The sequence below is a fragment of the Triticum aestivum genome, chromosome 7D (assembly GCF_018294505.1).
Source record: "Triticum aestivum cultivar Chinese Spring chromosome 7D, IWGSC CS RefSeq v2.1, whole genome shotgun sequence".
In the NCBI taxonomy this organism is placed as follows: Eukaryota; Viridiplantae; Streptophyta; class Magnoliopsida; order Poales; family Poaceae; genus Triticum; species Triticum aestivum.
In genome coordinates, this window is record NC_057814.1 from 379,977,165 (window position 1) to 379,991,524 (window position 14,360).

A 14,360-nucleotide genomic window follows, 5' to 3' on the forward strand; every position below is an offset into this window, starting at 1 on the left:
GACGAGCAGCGTCACCACGCTGGTGACCCCGGGCGCCGCCGTGGGAAGAGTCCTGCGCCTCATTCGCGGGAGGTAGAAGGCCAGCACGCATGCCGAGGCGCTGGCAAAAATGGCGCACAGCCGCAAGGCCGTGATAGAGCTCCTTCTAACGTGGTTAGAAGTCGGAGCGCGTCACGATCCACGCAGCTTTCGCTGCCACCCACACCAGCGGAAGCTTTGGCGCGCGCACAGTTGCTCCTTGACTTTTCTCCTGCTGCGGAAAAGCTCGACGAGTGGAGAGCCACCATCTGGAGCCTCGTCGGCGTTGCCAACAAAGATGAGCCATGACCGGCGGGACCCTCAGGCCAGTGCTCCGTCGAGCCACCGCATGCCAGTGGTGGAAGGGCCGGAGGTGCTGCGGCCACGGTGCACTCTCCTCCCCCACGTCAGCTACCGCTGGTGCCGGTCCATCGTGATGACACTTGTGATAACATCTCCATAGCGTCGTCCGACCCACGGACCCCCCACGATCAGCGCCAAGTTCTTCGGGAGCGAGCCAATGAAGACGCTCGAACTACCATCGAGCAGCGGCGCGAAGCGCGCCATCAGTCAGATAGGCGAGCAGGACCCGCTACGGACCACCCAGCTCCGGGGGGCTCCGGTGGCCTACCTTATGAGGTGGGTTGCCCAGCCTTCACCCGTGAGCTGCGGCAGTTCCAGTGGCCCTCCCACTGCACGTTCAAGCCCGACGTTGGTGAGAAGTACAACGGCAAGACCCACCTGTCGGAGTTCCTCAGCATCTACACCATCGCGATGCAAGCGGTTGGAGCTCGTGACGACATGGTGCTTGCCAATTACTTCCCGTTGGCACTTAAACCCAATGTCATGTCATGGTTGATGCACTTACCGGCGGATTCCATTTCTTCTTGGTCGAATTTGTGTCATGAGTTCGTTGGCGCCTTCACCGGAGGCCACCAAGTTCATGGCCAGGCAAGCGATTTGCATATCATCCCCCCGAAGGAAGGTGAAACCCTGCACAAGTACATATAGAGGTTCAGCCGGGTGCAGTACAACATCCCAGATGTTCATCCCGCCGCCGTAATCAGTGCATTCCATCGGAATGTGCGCAACCACAAGATGCGTGAAGAGCTGGCGATGAACAAGGTCAAAGATGTTGCCAAACTTTATGTTCTGGCCGATAGGTGCGCTCGGGCTAAAGAGGGGAGGAAGTACCCCGGCGAGGACGCCGGCGCGGAAACCGACTCCACAGACGAAGACACAGCCACCCCAATGAAGAAGGGTCGGCGCCGCAACAGGAAGCGCAAGGGCAAGACCGTGCTTGCCGTCGAGGGATCTGAGGACACCGGCGCCGCCAAGAAGGCCAAGGCAGACGACCCCGGCAAGGAAATTGCCGGGTGCACCGCTTGCCGGGCCTTGGCGGCTGCCGACAAGCCAGGAGGCTTCGACAAGCAATACTGCAAGATCCACCGCACCAACGGCCACGACCTCCAGAACTGCCGGCAAGTTGAGCTACTTGCTGACAAGCAAAAAACTGAGTATGAGAGGCGGGACAAGGAGAATGGTCAGGATGGTGCCGAGGGATCCGGTAAGAAGCATGGCGGCCAAGGAGGTCAACGCGGCAAGGATAACCAGCAAGAGAGGCCCGCTCGGGGCCGCGACAAGAAGCAAGAAGACGATGATCATGACGAGGACGACGAGTCCGGCGAGCATGAGTTCCAAAAAGCTACGGAGGCCATGTGCGTTGACGGTGGTGCCTCGCTGCACACCTCTCACCGCCAGCTCAAGCAGTGGGCGCGTGAGATCACAACAGTGGAACCATCATTCGATGCTCAAAAGCCACTGAAGTGGCCCAGCATGCCTATCATTTTTGACACCGAGGACCACCCTGATCGCACAACTGCGGTCGGGTGTTTGCCGTTGTTGGTTTTGCCAACAATACGCAACCTCAAGGTGACACAAATGCTAGTTGACGGCGGGGCCGGTCTGAACCTGATCTCGCCTGTTGTGATCAAAAGGCTGCAGATTCTTGATGGAGACCTTGAAGAGACGGGCACATTTCAAGGGGTCAACCCGGGAAGGAGTCAGCCAAAGGGTAAGGTCACGCTGCTCGTGACGTTTGGAGGCGAGTTAAACTATAGGACAGAGAGGATTGTTTTTTGATATAGCCGAGATCCCCTTGCCCTACAACGGGATCCTCGGCCGCCCAGCACTAGCCAAGTTCATGGCGGCCTCACATTACGCCTACAACACGTTGAAGATGCCTGGGCCGATGACCATCATCACCGTCCCCTCCGACAAGAAGGATGCACTGATCTGCGCTGACCAACTCTACCGGGAGGCAGTTGTGGCGACTGCCGCCAAGGCACTTGCTCCTGCCGCCGAAGCCCCGGGAGGGAAGAAGACCGACAAGACCTCTCGCACCCACTCCGGCAAGCGCACCTCTTCGGAGTGTAGTGCTCCCGTTGAGGACGTGCCAGAGAGCTCCACCGGCAAGAGCAAGAAATCCAGAGCTGCACCACCAAAGACCAAGAAGGTGTCCGTCAAGGAGGATGGCACGGGAGGGGCTTTTACCATAAGCTCCACCCTTGACAGCAAATAGGAAGGCGCGCTCGTCACTTTCCTGCGGGCGAATGTCGATGTGTTTGCGTGGCAAGCATCCAACATCCCCGGTGTTCACAGGGAGGTGATTGAGCACCATCTTCATGTCTGTCATCATGCGCGACCCGTCAAGCAGAAGGTCAGGAAGCAAGCTCTGGAACGACAAGAGTCCATCACGGAGGAAATCAGGAAGTTGGAAGCGGCAGGCTTGGTAAGAGGGGTACTCCTTCCGACGTGGCTGTGACACCCAAAATTTTATTTGGATTTTTTCACAAAAAAAATTATTTGACTTGAGGGAGGTGATTTAAATTTTTCTTCAAAAGAACCCTCCCTTTCAAAATATTCGTTTTATAGCAAGAGTTTTATTTGGATTCACCCAAGACTTGTTTTTGGTCTTGGAGGATTTTGCTTTTTATTTGGACTCAAACCAAAATGCTTTTCACTTGAGAAAAATGTCTTTTGAAGATTTCTTTGAAAATACTCTATGGCTTTTGGAATAATCCTTTACCACTTTCAACAATCTCTCTTGCCATGGCCTTAGTGCAAATCCACTCTCCTAAACCTTCCCTCATCTTTGGATCATGATTTGCATCAAATCCAGCAAGTTGGACCTCCCCATATGATTATTTTCCATTTAAATCTTATCAAAACAATTTCTGTCTTCTATTCTAGCCCTTGGAGATTTACAAAGGAACTACTCTTTCTGCTTTGATTTTTGCCCCCAAACCAATTCCCCTTCCTAGTCCTTTGAACCCTCAACCAAGATCCATGAAGATCCACTGGTCTCCAGTTCAAATTTTTCAAACTATACTTGCTGCAAGTTTGGACCAGATTTGTCAAATTTGATGAAATTCATTCAAATCCCTCTCCAAAAATTCTGAGAAAAATCAGGCAGCCTCTGGGTACATTGAGAGGTCACCTCACCAAGTCCCAGCCCCAGGAAAATTTTTCTTCACACCAAATCATTCTGTCGAACACCTGCAGTGCTTTGTCAATGTCAAGTTCAGAGATTCAGAAATTCAGTTCAGTGTTCTACTGTCGTTTTCTTCAGAACATGTTGTCGATCTCGACAGTGCCGCGTTGGCGCCTTGCTCCCCGTCCCCTCCCCCTTGTTCCTGCACCGCACGAGCGCCTGGATGTTTGCGGGCGTCGGCGACGTGCTGGAGGAGGTGCGCCGCCCCGTGACCGACGCCAGCGGCGGCTTTGCGGCCGCCAGAGAGAGGCGCAGCGGAGACGGCGCCACCCAGCGCCGCCCAAGCCACCGGAGGCCGCCGCGTGGCCACCCACTCCCCAGTGCGCGCTGCCACCCTCGTCGTGAACCGCTGGGCGCGGAGCGCGCTCTCTGCCGCCGTCGTGCCCGTGCGGCCACCCCACCGTGGACCGACGCCGTTACGCCAAGACCGACCGGGATTAGCGGGGGAACGGCACCAGTACACCTCACTGATGCTGCCTGGCCACCTAAACCCCCTGCCAATCCACTGCCTCGCCGTAATTGCTCGCCGGAGATTCTCCGTTCACGGCCATCCCCTCGATCCGCCTATAAATAGAGGCCCCGAGCTTCAACTCGAGCCCACACCACCTCTGCACTCCACCAAGACCCTGCCTAGCCACTGGAAGAGCTCCGAGGAGGTCTCCTTCCTCAACTCCGGCCGCCGCGACCCGCCACGGGATCCAGCTCGATTCGCTCCCGTGCGTGCACCTCTGCCTCCCATCTCTTGCCAGTAGCTTCCCTATGCATCCACTCTCCTGACCAGCGCTTCAATTCGGAGTTTGCAGCACCCACCGGAGTTCTCCACCATCACCCGAGCCGCCGTCCGCCGGAGAAAGTGTCGCCGTCGACGTGGTGCTCTCCGTCGGTCGAGTCCACCACCCACCGACGCGGAAGGACACGCTGAAGCTCTTGGTACACTCCGATCTCCCTGTCTCGCCGTGGTTCGACGCCGGCGACCACCGCAGTCTTCGGGCGCCGGCGAGCTTTTTAAACCTGACATGTGGGACCCCCCTGTCAGCCTCTATTCTTTTCCCCCTTGAAACGTTTTCTGTTGGCGCCTTCGGCAAAATACGTCTTCCCTTTTGAGCTGGCGCGTTTCTTTCCGAAGCGTTTTCTGTTTTCTCAGTTTAGCCCCTGGAACTTTTCTGTTTCATTACAGATGAGTCCCTGGACAGAAACCTTTATAACTTTTAAATAAAAAGTGATTTTTGAGTGATTCTTTTTCTGACAGTCTTAAAATTTTGTCTAGTTTTTTATGGGATTTATTTGGAAAATTTTTGGAAAAGTTTTTATGCACGCGTTGGTTTTCACGTTAGTGCCCGTTTTCGTTATGCCGTAGGTTCCGGAAGAGGTGACGGAGCCGCGAACTTCGCCGAGCTAGACTCCGACTTCTCCGAACCAGGCAAGCATGTTTGAACCTTTGATATGATAGATGCTTTGCATGTTTGCGTGAGAGTTGTGCGTGGCATATGAGTGTCGGTGAGTACCTCGTTGCTTGTGAGGCAACTACCCGCATGTTCCAAAGTTGCGATGATCTCTGGTGAGAGATGGCCTAATCATGTGGTGACATGAAGGGCAGCAAGGTGGTACTGTTGTAGCATACCAGCCTTGCGTCATCCGACTAATTCCGACGTTAACGTGGACGGAGTCACGTTATCGTTCTTTTCCCTTCCGTGCTACCACATGTTTCTTTTGCCAGGATGCGGTTTAGTAAGTTGGTAACCTCTTTCCGTGTACACACCAAACAGAGGGGCCGGGATGATGGTTCCATGGCCCTGGATTAAAGCCAGTCATCCGGTCAGGGGGCATGGGTGTTTCCGGTTGGGACCGAGAGGGGGGCACCCCCTTAGAGCGCGCGTATAGAAATTTGATCCCATGCTACGCGAGGTTGTAGCCTCCCCGTCTCAAGGTTTTTCTTGAACGTTGCCGAGGGTGATCCCTGGCTTCGGAATGTTGAATGGGTGTGTACTGGTTAGACGTGTTTCTTCCAAAACACCGTAAACGGAACTAGTCCCCGTGACTACTGAAATCCGTTGGCTGTGGTTAAGTACAAACTCTGCAGAGTCAAATCCTTCCAAGTCATCGTATCCATGATCAAGTAGGGTGATCAGTATATCCATATCTATCCTCGTGGAAATTTATCCCCGGTGAACAAGCTCAAGTGGTAAACCCAGTTTAATTGTTATTCCTGCGGATGGACTAACCTTATACTTGTCTCGTACTCGTAAATAATTTATGTTCTCGAGCTACTGAATTATTGAGCTACAATATAAGCCCTTTATGTGATGTCGCTCAGACGTCCGACTGTGGCATGTTTGCCTTTTACTTTCAATATAAGCCCTTTATGTGATGTCGCTCAGACGTCCGACTGTGGCATGTGTGTCTTTTATTTTCTGTTATAAGCCGTTTATGTGGTGTCGCCCTGACGCCCGACTGCGGCATTATTATTCTTGCAGTTTCCTCTCGAGGAGTCATTCAGACCCTCGTTTGGCACCGGTATTATTATTCTTGCAGTTTCCTCTCGAGGAGTCATTCAGACCCTCGTTTGGCACCGGTATTACTATTCTTGCAGTTTCCTCTCGAGGAGTCATTCAGACCCTCGTTTGGCACCCAGTATTTATTTTGGGATTTCGGGAGGACTACCGCCCGACTTCTCTGTTATTTTCCCATGCATTATTATCTCTATGTCTGAACGCACTTGTTATTCTGTTCATATGCTTCATGTTTACATTTGTTATATCTTATGTCCGAACTGTCTTGCGAGTACTTTCATAGTACTCACCTGGCTTGTTGATTTGGCCAGATGTTGACGAAGGCGATCTCTTGGATGAAGAGTTTGATAGTGCGTCCGACGCCTAGAGGAGTCCCAGTCAGTCCTGTGCGATCCCGGATATTGGTCACTTGTATTATAACGCTTCCGCCACCCGCAATAAGTCTCCTCGAGCCTCACTCCGACGCTCGAAGAGCTGTAGTTTTCAGGAGTCATATCACCCACTTCGCTGTGATATTTCCACCACCGTTGTTATCGTGAGTTAGTAGTTATGCCACCCTATCCGCCGTTATGTTTTATCGGCGTTCATGTAATAAATTGTTGAGCAGTCTCCGCTCAACCTTGTATTATATTCAGTACTCCTGGTATTTTTCTTCTGTGACCAAGATATTGTCTACCAGTGAGAAGGAATTCTTCTTTACTGGTCCGTAAAAGGGATTGGTCTCTCAATAAATATTTTATTGAAAAACCGGTCGTGACAAGCTTGGTATCAGAGCCAGGCTGACTGTAGGAAGCCACTAGGTGCGATCGCTAATCGGTTATTAGCGTCTTTTGTGCTTTTTCAGCATTTTGCAATTGTAGCTATTTTCTGTTGGTCATCATAAATTTATGACATGACTACTCAGAATTTTTGCCTACTTTTGTAGATGGCTGGCAGCAACTGCGAGACTCGAGTGTTCACGAACGTGCCCGAGGGGTTTGTCAAACTCCTCGTCTCCATCACCAAGCTCGCGATCGGGCCAGCGACTCGTCCGGAGTTCACGCTTTATCAGCACAAGCTCAGCGACGACGTGTCTATGCACCAGGCCGTGGTGCAATTCAAGGGAGGACGTTCTGCATCTCGCCACTTCCGTTTTGTGGGAAGGGCCATGCCTACGGAGAGGCATGCCATGCAGATGGCTGCCCGTGAGGCGATAGCTCGCCTTCGGGACATCCTTCCGATGATGAAGACTCGTCGCTACCGCTACCTCCCATGCCATGTGCCATACACTTGTCACTATGCATTCGCCTGCCATCGGGGAGAGCGAGATGAAGCCATCGAGATGGTTGTGGAGTATCTCAAGGCTCTGGAGGAATCTTTCGACAACCTCGTAGACGATCTTGTGGCTGCCCGCATGGACTTAGTCCGGGGCGGTCCTGCCAGCAGGAAGGAGCTTCTCCACACGGCACCGCCTCTGACATTCGTCTCGTCTTCAGCCTCTTATGCACCGGCCATTTTGGCCACTGCTCGCCGTCTGCCTACCACTGAGGAGTTCGACCGAGTCATCGCTCCTACTCCAGTCAGAGCTGCACCGCCTGCCGCACCCGCTCTGCCACCTGTCGCCCCCGCACCATCACCGCAGCGCAGTGTTACGCGCCAGGAGCCAGCTAGAGAGGAGGTGGAGGTTGATTCTCCTGCACCGCTGAGTCTTGCCCTCGGCAAGGGAAAGGACATCGTCACCATCTCCGACTGAGAGCGCCGAGTAGCCGCGCGTTATGTCTGCTTGTATGATGTGTTTTCTCTGTACGCTAGTTTGTATTAGTGTGTTCGCTGCTTTCCGGAGGAGTACGCTAGTCTAAATAACATGTCAGGATTGTGTACGCACATCCTGAGTGCTGTATCATGTGTTTGTTTTCGCGTGTAAGATTTGTGTTAAGCAGTCTCTTCTTCGTGCAAAATCGTTTATGTTTTCTTGAAAACCTTGAGGTCTTTTAAATTGTTGCGTTTGCAAGATTTTCCTTGTGCCACACAGTTCTTCTCATGGGTTTTGCAAAATAATACCCCAGACTGGAAAAATGTCTCGCCCGTGGACTCGCTCCATGCCCAATCAGCCAGAAGAAATTTATGGGACACAGACTAGCAACAATTTCACTCAGGGTCAGTCCAGTCAACAGGACAGCGAAGCAGCCCTGTCTCAAGTATGCCGTCTCTTCGAACAAAGCCAGCAACAGCACCAAGAGATGATGAATCACGTCATCAATATGGGAAACCACCGTGAACCCTATCAGCCTCATTCCAAGTTATCTGAGTTACAGAAAACTCGCCCTTCAACGTTTGCTCACACCGATAGGCCGCTAGAAGCCGATGATTGGCTCCGTGACATTGAAAGGAAACTGATTATTGCTCAGTGTTCAGATCATGAGAAGGTGCTTTATGCACCACACTACCTTACTGGAGCAGCTGCAGCATGGTGGGAAAACTTCCTACACATGCACCCCAGTGAACACAACATCACCTGGGAGGAGTTCAAGGAAGGCTTCCGTGGGGCACACATCCCCAGGAGCATCATAAAAATCAAGAAGAGAGAATTTGATGACCTGAAGCAGAGAGGCATGTCAGTGACAGAATACAATGGTCAGTTTACCCAGCTATCTCGTTATGCCTACGACGAGCACATGACAGAGAACAAGAAGATGGAAAAATTCCTGGACGGCCTGGCACCAGCACTAAGATGCCAACTGATTGTACACACCTTCCCAGATTTTAAAACTCTGGTTGACAAGGCCATTACCTTGGAGAATGAGCGCCGTAGTCTGGAAGATATCCGTAAGCGAAAGAGGGACAAGACGACTCTTGCTCGCAACAACCGAAGCAAGACTGAGGTTCCAAGGACAGAAGCAAGGAGATCCACGACTACTGATCTAAGGCCCGTCAGACAGTTTCATGCCAGGGACAAAGAGTTCACGTACCGTCCAGGGGTCACCTGCTATGCTTGCGGTGAAGAAGGGAACTATGCTAAACAATGCCCAAAGCCGAGGAACGCGGCCCCCAAGCCGAACAATGGTGGAAACAATCCAGCCCCCAAGCGCAACAATTTCAACCCCAACAACAACCACAGGAAGGGTCACCTGAACCATGTGACCAGGGAAGAAGCGCAGAATGCCCCAGACATCGTGCTCGGTACGTTCCCTGTCAACACAGTACCTGCCACGGTTTTGTTTGATTCTGGAGCTTCCCATTCGTTCGTTTCGAAGAGTTTTGTTTTGCAACATGGTTTTCCGATACTCCCTTGGAAAAATCTATGATCATCAAGTCCCCCGGAAATAAGCAAATCGCTCAGAGTTACTGCCAAGGAGTGGTCATTGAGTTCGAAGGACTACAGTTCCAAGCAAATCTCATCGTGTTGGAAAATAAAGGACTGGATGTCATTTTAGGGATGGACTGGTTGACCACCAACAAAGGATTCATCGACTGTTTCAATCGGACCGTGATTCTCACTCACCATCATGGCAAGACAATAAAGGTTACAGCTCAAGAAAGGCCACGGTCACGGCAACCAAAACTAAACAAAGTGGACATTTCAGAACTGAGAAAAGTTCCAGTGGTATGCGAGTTTCCTGACGTATTTCCTGAAGAACTACCAGGCATGCCACCAGACCGAGAGATAGAGTTCAGCATCGAACTAGCACCTGGCACCGCTCCCATCTATAAGAAACCTTATAGAATGGCACCCTCAGAATTGGTGGAGTTGAAGAAGCAGATAAAGGAATTATTGGACAAAGGATTTATTCGGGCCAACTCCTCACCATGGGGTTCGCCAGTGTTGTTCGCCAAGAAAAAGGATGGGACACTGAGACTGTGTATAGACTATCGAGCTCTCAATATGGTCACCATCAAAAACAAATATCCGATGCCACGGATAAATGATTTGTTTGACCAGCTCGCACAAGCCAAGGTGTTCTCAAAGATTTGAGATCGGGATATCACCAATTGAAAGTACGGACAGAAGATATCCCCAAGACAGCATTCACTTCCAGATATGGGTTATATGAGTTCACAGTGATGCCTTTTGGTCTAACAAACGCCCCCGCATATTTCGTCCACCTCATGAACAAAGTGTTCATGAAATTCATGGACAAATTTGTTGTGGTGTTCATTGACGATATTCTGGTATACTCAAGGACACCAGAAGAGCATGCTGAGCATCTCAGAATTGTTTTGGGAGAATTGAGGAAACATCAGTTGTATGCCAAATTTAGCAAGTGTGAATTTTGGCTAAGACAAGTTGGTTTCCTAGGCCACATATTGAACCAAGAAGGCGTGGCCGTAGACCCAGAAAAAGTCAAAGCCATACTTGACTGGAAGCCACCCGCCAACGTTACAGATGTGCGGAGTTTCCTGGGAATGGCCGGATATTACAGAAGATTTATTGAAGGATTCTCCACTGTGGCAAAACCAATAACACAGTTGCTCAAGAAAGACAAGAAATTTGTATGGACGGAAGCATGCGAGAAAAGCTTCCAAGAACTCAAGAAGAAACTGACAACCGCACCGGTCTTAACTGTGCCAGACATACACAAGAGTTTTGAAGTGTATTGTGACGCGTCCCGAAAGGGTCTCGGGTGTGTGCTAATGCAGGATGGCAAAGTTGTCGCGTATGCCTCCAGGCAGCTGCGAAAACATGAGGAAAATTACCCAACACATGACTTGGAGCTAGCAGCAGTCATACATGCACTCAAGGAGTGGAGGCACTTTCTGTTGGGAAATCGCTGTGAAATATATACGGACCATAAGAGCCTCAAATATATTTTCACACAGCCAGAGCTAAATTTACGCCAACGACGCTGGTTGGAATTGGTCAAGGACTATGATGTCGGCATTCACTACCATCCAGGGAAAGCAAATGTAGTGGCCGATGCCCTTAGTCGAAACCCCAGCCCGGACAATGACGGTCCGCAAAACTTGAGGCCTGAGTTTCAGCAAGAGTTCGCTAGGCTCAACATGGTGTTAGTCTCTGAGGGCACCGTATCAAATCTGGAGATACAACCCACCCTAGTGGAACAAATTAAGAAGGCTCAACAGGGACATCCCAGCATCGAAGGTATAAAGAAGAAAATGAACCTTGGTAAGGCTTCAGAGTTCGTCACAGACAGTGAAGGAATATTATGGTACGGAGACAGACTTTGCGTACCTAACATTGAGGAACTCAAGCAACAAATCTTAACCGAAAGCCACACCGCTCCATACTCGATCCACCCTGGAGGAACCAAAATGTACAAGGACATTCAGGAAAGATTTTGGTGGCACGGTATGAAAAGAGATATAGCCACATTTATTGCTTGTTGCGATTCATGTCAGCGCATCAAGGCCGAGCATCAAAAGCCAGCAGGGCTACTCCAGCCAAACAGGATACCGGAGTGGAAATGGGATGAAATAGGAATGGACTTCATTGTCGGATTACCTCGATCACAACGCGGAAATGACGCCATATGGGTCATCACAGACCGACTAACCAAGGTTGCTCATTTCATTCCCGTGAAGACTACCTACTCCACACAAAGACTGGCCAAACTTTATCTCTCCCGTATAGTTTGTTTGCATGGAGTCCCAAAGACTATAATATCCGACCGAGGCACTCAATTTGTCTCCAAATTTTGGGATCACGTGCAACAAGCTCTGGGCACGCAGCTAGCTTTCAGTACAGCGTACCACCCTCAGACTGATGGACAAACGGAACGTGTGAACCAAATCCTAGAGGATATGCTGAGAGCCTGCGTGCTCACCTATGGATCCAGTTGGGAAGAGAGTTTGCCATATGCCGAGTTTGCTTACAACAACAGTTACCAAGCCAGCTTGCAAATGGCACCCTTTGAAGCATTGTACGGACGGAGGTGTCGTACCCCACTGAATTGGTCAGAAACAGGTGACAGTCGTATCTTCGGCCCAGACATGCTTAAAGAGGCCGAGGAGAAAGTTAAGCAGATCAGGGACAGACTCAAGACAGCGCAGAGCCGACAAAAGAGCTACTACGATCAAAAACATCGTGAGGTCAGCTTTGAACCCAGTGATTCCGTATACCTACGAGTGTCTCCTATGAGGGGCCTGCAACGGTTCAAACTTAAGGGGAAGCTAGCCCCGAGATTTATTGGACCATTCTGTATAATTGCACGAAGAGGCACGGTAGCCTACCAGCTAGACCTACCCAAGGAGCTGTCAGACGTACATGACGTATTCCACGTCTCACAATTGAGAAAATGTGTAAGTAACCCGGAGAAGCATGTATCTCATGAGAGCATTGATGTACAACCAGATCTCACATACAGAGAGCGGCCAGTAAAGATACTGGAAGTGTCTGAACGGAGGACCCGCCAGAAAACGACAAAGTTTTTCAGAGTTCAGTGGAGCAACCACACTGAGGATGAAGCTACGTGGGAAAGGGAAGATTTTCTCCAGGCAGAATATCCATATCTATTCGAGGATCAGCTGAAATCTCGAGGACGAGATTTTTCCTAAGGGGGTAGGTGTTGTGACACCCAAAATTTTTTTTGGATTTTTTCAAAAAAAAATTATTTGACTTGAGGGAGGTGATTTAAATTTTTCTTCAAAAGAACCCTCCCTTTCAAAATATTGTTTTTATAGCAAGAGTTTTATTTGGATTCACCCAAGAGTTGTTTTTGGTCTTGGGGGTTTTTGCTTTTTATTTGGACTCAAACCAAAATGCTTTTCACTTGAGAAAAATGTCTTTTGAAGATTTCTTTGAAAATACTCTATGGCTTTTGGAATAATCCTTTACCACTTTCAACAAATCCCTCTTGCCATGGCCTTAGTGCAAATCCACCCTCCTAAACCTTCTCTCATCTTTGGATCATGATTTGCATCAAATCCAGCAAGTTGGACCTCCCCATATGATTATTTTCCATTTAAATCTTATCAAAACAATTTCTGTCTTCTATTCTAGCCCTTGGAGATTTACAAAGGAACTACTCTTTCTGCTTTGATTTTTGCCCCCAAACCAATTCCCCTTCCTAGTCCTTTGAACCCTCAACCAAGATCCATGAAGATCCACTGGTCTCCAGTTTAAATTTTTCAAACTATACTTGCTGCAAGTTTGGACCAGATTTGTCAAATTTGATGAAATTCATTCAAATCCCTCTCCAAAAATTCTGAGAAAAATCAGGCAGCCTCTGGGTACATTGAGAGGTCACCTCACCAAGTCCCAGCCCCAGGAAAATTTTTCTTCACACCAAATCATTCTGTCGAACACCTGCAGTGCTTTGTCAATGTCAAGTTCAGAGATTCAGAAATTCAGTTCAGTGATCTACTGTCGTTTTCTTCAGAACATGTTGTCGATCTCGACAGTGCCGCGTTGGCGCCTTGCTCCCCGTCCCCTCCCCCTTGTTCCTGCACCGCACGAGCGCCTGGATGTTTGCGGGCGTCGGCGACGTGCTGGAGGAGGTGCGCCGCCCCGTGACCGACGCCAGCGGCGGCTTTGCGGCCGCCAGAGAGAGGCGCAGCGGAGACGGCGCCACCCAGCGCCGCCCAAGCCACCGGAGGCCGCCGCGTGGCCACCCACTCCCCAGTGCGCGCTGCCACCCTCGTCGTGAACCGCTGGGCGCGGAGCGCGCTCTCTGCCGCCGTCGTGCCCGTGCGGCCACCCCACCGTGGACCGACGCCGTTACGCCAAGACCGACCAGGATTAGCGGGGGAACGGCACCAGTACACCTCACTGATGCTGCCTGGCCACCTAAACCCCTGCCAATCCACTGCCTCACCGTAATTGCTCGCCGGAGATTCTCCGTTCACGGCCATCCCCTCGATCCGCCTATAAATAGAGGCCCCGAGCTTCAACTCGAGCCCACACCACCTCTGCACTCCACCAAGACCCTGCCTAGCCACTGAAAGAGCTCCGAGGAGGTCTCCTTCCTCAACTCCGGCCGCCGCGACCCGCCACGGGATCCAGCTCGATTCGCTCCCGTGCGTGCACCTCTGCCTCCCATCTCTTGCCAGTAGCTCCCTATGCATCCACTCTCCTGACCCGCGCTTCAATTCGGAGTTTGCAGCACCCACCGGAGTTCTCCACCATCACCCGAGCCGCCGTCCGCCGGAGAAAGTGTCGCCGTCGACGTGGTGCTCTCCGTCGGTCGAATCCACCACCCACCGACGCGGAAAGGACACGCTGAAGCTCTTGGTACACTCCGATCTCCCTGTCTCGCCGTGGTTCGACGCCGGCGACCACCGCAGTCTTCGGGCGCCGGCGAGCTTTTTAAACCTGACATGTGGGACCCCCTGTCAGCCTCTAT